This window comes from Cryptomeria japonica, unplaced genomic scaffold (assembly GCF_030272615.1).
Source record: "Cryptomeria japonica unplaced genomic scaffold, Sugi_1.0 HiC_scaffold_155, whole genome shotgun sequence".
NCBI classification, from domain to species: Eukaryota; Viridiplantae; Streptophyta; class Pinopsida; order Cupressales; family Cupressaceae; genus Cryptomeria; species Cryptomeria japonica.
The window spans coordinates 307,501-314,958 of record NW_026728977.1 but is presented as its reverse complement, the minus strand read 5'-3'; the positions used below and the strand labels follow the sequence as shown (position 1 = coordinate 314,958).

General features: G+C 62.3%; 1 non-coding gene across 1 annotated transcript; it reads left to right on the top strand.

Annotated features, from left to right (window-relative positions):
• The first annotated feature begins 3,325 nt into the window (after positions 1-3,325).
• On the top strand, positions 3,326-3,444 carry LOC131866824 (5S ribosomal RNA). The gene has a single exon (XR_009365423.1). It is a non-coding gene; the product is annotated as a 5S ribosomal RNA (ribosomal RNA).
• The last annotated feature ends 4,014 nt before the right edge of the window (positions 3,445-7,458 follow it).

The following is a 7,458-nucleotide window of genomic DNA, read 5'->3' as shown; positions in this document are numbered from 1 at the left end:
CGCTCCCGGGTTCGCACCGGCGTTGCGCACCGTGGTGGGCACCTCGGAGCACACCAAGGTGGGCAGCGAGGTGCGCACCTTTGATGCGATGCCTTCACTAATTTCCATAAAAGGCAAAAAAAAAACGAGATTTTAAAATTTCCGTTTTGAAAGATAGTGAGAAAAAGGGAATGCTGGTGCCATCTTGAGCCCGCCCTGGTGCGCAGCCCAGCCAAGGTTTGCGCACCAAGGTGCCCACCCTGGCGAAGGTGCGCGCCCGGGCAATTAACCCAACTTCCAACTTCGCGCGCGCCAGGGTGGGAGCGCACCCAACAACCGGGCCTGGGAAGAGCCAATGCGAGAAACCCCACCAAACTCTCTGACAAAAAAAGAGGGGGCGCTCCAGTAACCCCGCTTCGGAGCGCACCCTGGGCAAACCCAGCCAAGGTGCCCACCCCGGCCAAGGTGCAGGCGAGGTGCGCACCCGGGGCAAACCGGGCTCCGACAACGTGCACGCCGCACCTTGGAGCACACTTCGTAGCGCTCCCGGGTGCGCACCTCAGAGCACACCAAGGTGGGCAGCGAGGTGCGCACCTTTGATGCGCTGCCTTCACTAATTTCCAGAAAAGGCAAAAAAAAAAGGAGATTTTAAAATTTCCGTTTTGAAAGATAGTGAAAAAAACGGAACGCGCGTGCCATCTTGAGCCCGCCCTGGTGCGCAGCCCAGGTAAGGTGCCACCCTGGCAAAGGTGCGCACCCGGGCAATTAACCCTACTTCCGACTTCGTGCGCGCTAGGGTGGCAACCGGGCCTCGGAAGAGCCAATGCGAGAAACCCCACCAAACGCTCCGACAAAAAAAGAGGCGGCGCTCCAATAACCCCGCTTCGGAGCGCAGCCGGGGCAAACCAAGCCAAGGTGCCCACCCCGACGAAGGTGCACGCGAGGTGCGCACCCGGGGCAAACCGGGCTCCGACAACGTGCACGCAGCACCTTGGAGCACACTTCGAAGCACTCCCGGGTGCCCACCGGCGTTGCGCACCGTGGTGGGCAGCGAGGTGCGCACCTTTGATGCGCTGCCTTCACTAATTTCCAGAAAAAGGCAAAAAAAAATGAGATTTTAAAATTTCCGTTTTGAAAGATAGTGAAAAAAAAGGAACGCGGGTGCCATCTTGAGCCCGCCCTGGTGCGCAGCCCAGGCAAGGCATGCGCACCAAGGTGCCCACCCGAGGTGCACACCCGGGGCAAACCGGGCTCCGACTTCGTGCAGGCCGCACCTTGGAGCACACTTCGGAGCGCTCCTTGGTGCGCACCATGGTGCCCACCAGGGCGCACCCGAGGCAAACCGGGCTCCGACTTCGTGCACGCCGCACCTTGGAGCACACATCGGAGCGCTCCCAGGTTCGCACCAGCGTTGCGCACCTTTGATGCGCTGCCTTCACTAATTTCCAGAAAAGGCAAAAAAAAACGATATTTTAAAATTTCCGTTCTGAAAGATAGTGAAAAAAACGGAACGCGGGTGCCATCTTGAGCCCTTCCTGATGCGCAGCCCAGGCAAGTTGTGCGCACCAAGGTGCCCACCCTGGCGGAGGTGCGCGCCCGGGGCAAACCGGGCTCCGACTTCGTGCACTGCATGGTGCCCACCAAGGCGCGCAACCCAGCCAAGGTGCCCACCGCAGCGAAGGTGCACGCGAGGTGCGCACCCGAGGTGCACACCCGGGGCAAACCGGGCTCCGACTTCGTGCACGCCGCACCTTGGAGCACACTTCAGAGCGCTCCTTGGTACGCACCAGGGCGCGCAACCCAGCCAAGGTGCTCACCCCGGCGAAGGTGCACGCGAGGTGCGCACCCGGGGCAAACCGGGCTCGGACTTCGTGCACGCCGCACCTTGGAGCACACATCGGAGCGCTCCCGGGTTCGCACCAGCATTGCGCACCTTTGATGCGCTGCCTTCACTAATTTCCAGAAAAGGCAAAAAAAAGAAAAAAATGAGATTTTAAAATTTCCGTTTTGAAAGATAGTGAAAAAAACGGAACGCGGGTGCCATCTTGAGCCCGCCCTGGTGTGCAGCCCAGGCAAGTTGTGCGCACCAAGGCACCCACCCTGGCCAAGGTGGGTCACGGGGTGGGTCCTAGGGTGGGTAACGGGGTGGGTACTAAGGTGCGTGCCAAGGTGGGTCATAGGGTGGGTGCCAAGGTGGGCACCAGGGTGGGTGTGCACCAACCCTAGCCAGGGTAGGTCACGGGGTGGTTGTCGGGGTGGGCGTCAAGGAGCCAAGGTGGGTGGCAAGTAGCCAAGTTGCGTGCCAAGGTGGGTGTCGGGGTGGGTGCCAAGGATCCAAGGTGGGTGCCAAGGAACCAAGGTGGGTGTCTGGGTGGGTGCCGAGGTGGGAGCCAGGGTGGGTCCCAAGGTGAGTGCAAAGGTGGGTGCCAGGGTCAAGGTGAGTGCCAATGTGGGTTCCAAGGTGCCAGGGTCAGGGTGAGTGCCAATGTGGGTTCAAAGGTGCTAAGTTGGGTGCGAGGTTGGGTGCGAGGGTGGGTGGGTGCCAAGGTGTGCTAGGTGGAAGCCCGGGTGGGTCGGCATCCCATGGGTGTCGAGTTGGGTGCCTGATGGGTGCTTCTTGTCAAGTTTTAGTCGTCGGGACTCATTTCGAGCCTTAGAGGTCGTTTCTTGTCCGGTTGCCCTGTCTTCGACCTGGGAACCCAATTTTGGTCCTCGGGTCCCATTTTTTTTTGTCTCGCATCCCACTTTTGGCCTGTGGCCTTTTCGGGGTCGATTCTCGTTTTGGGCATCAGAGCATGTTTCTTCTCCTAAAACCCAATATTTGTTTATTAAGTCTCGGAACACATTTTTGTTCTCGTGGACCCATCATGGGTCTTGGAACGCATTTGTGGTCCTTGGGTCCCATTTTGCATCCCGAAACTTGTGTTTTGGTGCTTGATCCCTATTTTGGGTGCCCACCTTGCACCAAGTGCGCACCCGGGGCAAACCGAGCGCCTTGGTGCACCGGGGCAAGATCGAGCGTGCACCCGAGGCGCCCCGAACATGCACCAAGGTGCACTCGGCCCACATGTGAGCGCAGGTCGTTGCGCCCGAGGTGGTGTGTGGGCACCGCGTTGCAGACGGGACACTGCACGCACACGACGCCCCCTACAGGTGCACGCACGTAGGCCGGGCCGGGTGCACACCCGACGCCCTAGCAAGGTGCGCGCACCCGGGCAGGGCTCACACTTGGCGAACGGGGCGCACTTCGCGAGGGAGGGTGTGCACCTCGACGGGGGTGGGTGGCCGGGGTGGATTCGCACGTGGGTCGCGGTTTGCTAAGTACACACTGCGACAAGCTCATAACGGGTGCGATCATACCAGCGTTAGTGCACCGGATCCCATCAGAACTCCGCAGTTAAGCGCGCTTGGGCCGGAGTAGTACTGGGATGGGTGACCTCCCGGGAAGTCCCGGTGTTGCACCCTTTTTTAGTTTTTCGCCGGGCATCGCAATGCTATTTGAATAAACCTTTTGCCCGTTTGCGTTCTCGTCGGGGCCGGGCCGGGCCGGGGTGCGCTGCCCGCACTACCGCGCGCGCGGGGGCGACACCGAGCGCGCACCCGAGGCGCCCCGAGCACACAGGCCACGGTGCAACCCGGGCGTTGTGCGCGCACCCCGGTGCGCCCGAGGTGCTGCGCGCGCACCCAGGTGAAATCGGTGTGCACCTCGGCCAGTGCGCGCTCGGTCGAGTCGCGCACGTTGGCCAAGGTGCACGGTGATGTTTCTTACTCTAAGGTTCCGCACCAGACGCCCGGGACAGGTGAGCGAAGCTGGGCGGGGCCGGGTGCGCGGCCGGGGCAGGTGCACGCAGCTGGAGAGAGCTTTGGAGCACACTTCGGAGCGCACCAATGATGCGCTCCATTCAAAAGTTTCCTGAAAAGGCAAAAAAAGTTGAGATTATAGAATTTCCCACTTGAGAGATTGTAAAAAAAAAAAATTTAAAATGAAGGAAACGCGGGTGCCAAGGTGTGCGCAGCCCAGCCAAGGTGTGCGCACCAAGGCGCCCACCCTGGCGAAGGTGCACGCAAGGTGCGCACCCGAGGCAAACCGGACAATTAACCCAACTTTCGACTTCGCGCGCACCTTGGAGCGCACTTCGGAGCGCTCCTTGGTGCGCACCAATCTTGGGCACCTCGGAGTGCACCATGGCGCCCACCAAGGTGCGCACCCGGGGCAAACCGAGCTCCGACTTCGTGCGCACCTTGGAGCGCACGAAAGGTGCGCACCATGGCGCCCACCAAGGTGCGCAGCCCAGCCAAGGCGTGCGCATCAAGGTGCGCACCCTGGCGAAGGTGCGCACCCGGGGCAAACCGAGCTCCGACTTCGTGCGCACCTTGGAGCGCACAAAAGGTGCGCAACCCAGCCAAGGTGTGCGCACCCCGGTCAAACCGAGCTCCGAATCGTGCGCACCAGAGGTGCACGCCATCGTGCGCACCTTGGAGCACACTTCGGAGCCCTCCTTGGTGCGCGCCGATGTTGCGCACCTCGGAGCGCACCCGGGGAAAACAATGCAATTAACCCGACTTTCGACTTCGTGGGCACCTCGGAGCGCTCTCGGGTTCGCACCTCGGAGCACACCGAGGTGCGCACCTTTGATGCGCTGCCTTCACCAATTTCCAGAAAAGGCAAGAAAACATTGAGAAGGTGTGCGCACCGAGGTGCCCACCCTGGCGAAGGTGCACGCGAGGTGCGCACCCGGGGCAAACCGGGCTCCGACTTCGTGCACGCCGCACCTTGGAGCACACTTCGGAGCGCTCCTTGGTGCGCACCAGGGCGCGCAACCCAGCCGAGGTGCCCACCCCGGCGAAGGTGCACGCGAGGTGCGCACCCGGGGCAAACCGGGCTCCGACTTCGTGCACGCCATGGTGCCCACCGCGGCGAAGGTGCACGCGAGGTGCGCACCCGGGGCAAACCGGGCTCCGACTTCGTGCACGCCGCACCTTGGAGCACACTTCGGAGCGCTCCTTGGTGCGCACCATGGTGCCCACCAGGGCGCGCAACCCCGCCGAAGGTGCACGCGAGGTGCGCACCCGGGGCAAACCGGGCTCCGACTTCGTGCACGCCGCACCTTGGAGCACACTTCGGAGCGCTCCTTGGTGCGCACCATGGTGCCCACCAGGGCGCGCAACCCCGCCGAAGGTGCACGCGAGGTGCGCACCCGGGGCAAACCGGGCTCCGACTTCGTGCACGCCGCACCTTGGAGCACACTTCGGAGCGCTCCTTGGTGCGCACCAGGGCGCGCAACCCAGCCGAGGTGCCCACCCCGGCGAAGGTGCGTACCCGGGGCAAACCGGGCTCCGACTTCGTGCACGCCGCACCTTGGAGCACACTTCGGAGCGCTCCTTGGTGCGCACCATGGTGCCCACCAGGCCGCGCAACCCAGCCAAGGTGTGCGCACCAAGGTGCACGCGAGGTGCGCACCCGGGGCAAACCGGGGTCCGACTTCGTGCACGCCGCACCTTGGAGCACACATCGGGGCGCTCCCGGGTTCGCACCGGCGTTGCGCACCGTGGTGGGCACCTCGGAGCACACCAAGGTGGGCAGCGAGGTGCGCACCTTTGATGCGATGCCTTCACTAATTTCCATAAAAGGCAAAAAAAAAACGAGATTTTAAAATTTCCGTTTTGAAAGATAGTGAGAAAAAGGGAATGCTGGTGCCATCTTGAGCCCGCCCTGGTGCGCAGCCCAGCCAAGGTGTGCGCACCAAGGTGCCCACCCTGGCGAAGGTGCGCGCCCGGGCAATTAACCCAACTTCCAACTTCGCGCGCGCCAGGGTGGGAGCGCACCCAACAACCGGGCCTGGGAAGAGCCAATGCGAGAAACCCCACCAAACGCTCTGACAAAAAAAGAGGGGGCGCTCCAGTAACCCCGCTTCGGAGCGCACCCTGGGCAAACCCAGCCAAGGTGCCCACCCCGGCCAAGGTGCAGGCGAGGTGCGCACCCGGGGCAAACCGGGCTCCGACAACGTGCACGCCGCACCTTGGAGCACACTTCGTAGCGCTCCCGGGTGCGCACCTCAGAGCACACCAAGGTGGGCAGCGAGGTGCGCACCTTTGATGCGCTGCCTTCACTAATTTCCAGAAAAGGCAAAAAAAAAAGGAGATTTTAAAATTTCCGTTTTGAAAGATAGTGAAAAAAACGGAACGCGCGTGCCATCTTGAGCCCGCCCTGGTGCGCAGCCCAGGTAAGGTGCCCACCCTGGCAAAGGTGCGCACCCGGGCAATTAACCCTACTTCCGACTTCGTGCGCGCCAGGGTGGCAACCGGGCCTCGGAAGAGCCAATGCGAGAAACCCCACCAAACGCTCCGACAAAAAAAGAGGCGGCGCTCCAATAACCCCGCTTCGGAGCGCAGCCGGGGCAAACCCAGCCAAGGTGCCCACCCCGACGAAGGTGCACGCGAGGTGCGCACCCGGGGCAAACCGGGCTCCGACAACGTGCACGCAGCACCTTGGAGCACACTTCGAAGCACTCCCGGGTGCCCACCGGCGTTGCGCACCGTGGTGGGCAGCGAGGTGCGCACCTTTGATGCGCTGCCTTCACTAATTTCCAGAAAAAGGCAAAAAAAAATGAGATTTTAAAATTTCCGTTTTGAAAGATAGTGAAAAAAAAGGAACGCGGGTGCCATCTTGAGCCCGCCCTGGTGCGCAGCCCAGGCAAGGCATGCGCACCAAGGTGCCCACCCGAGGTGCACACCCGGGGCAAACCGGGCTCCGACTTCGTGCAGGCCGCACCTTGGAGCACACTTCGGAGCGCTCCTTGGTGCGCACCATGGTGCCCACCAGGGCGCGCAACCCAGCCAAGGTCTGCACACCAAGGTGCCCACCCCGGCGAAGGTGCACGCGAGGTGCGCACCCGGGGCAAACCGGGCTCCGACTTCGTGCACGCCATGGTGCCCACCGCGGCGAAGGTGCACGCGAGGTGCGCACCCGGGGCAAACCGGGCTCCGACTTCGTGCACGCCGCACCTTGGAGCACACTTCGGAGCGCTCCTTGGTGCGCACCATGGTGCCCACCAGGGCGCGCAACCCAGCCAAGGTGTGCGCACCAAGGTGCACGCGAGGTGCGCACCCGGGGCAAACCGGGGTCCGACTTCGTGCACGCCGCACCTTGGAGCACACATCGGAGCGCTCCCAGGTTCGCACCAGCGTTGCGCACCTTTGATGCGCTGCCTTCACTAATTTCCAGAAAAGGCAAAAAAAAACGAGATTTTAAAATTTCCGTTCTGAAAGATAGTGAAAAAAACGGAACGCGGGTGCCATCTTGAGCCCTTCCTGGTGCGCAGCCCAGGCAAGTTGTGCGCACCAAGGTGCCCACCCTGGCGGAGGTGCGCGCCCGGGGCAATCCGGGCTCCGACTTCGTGCACTGCATGGTGCCCACCAAGGCGCGCAACCCAGCCAAGGTGCCCACCGCAGCGAAGGTGCACGCGAGGTGCGCACCCG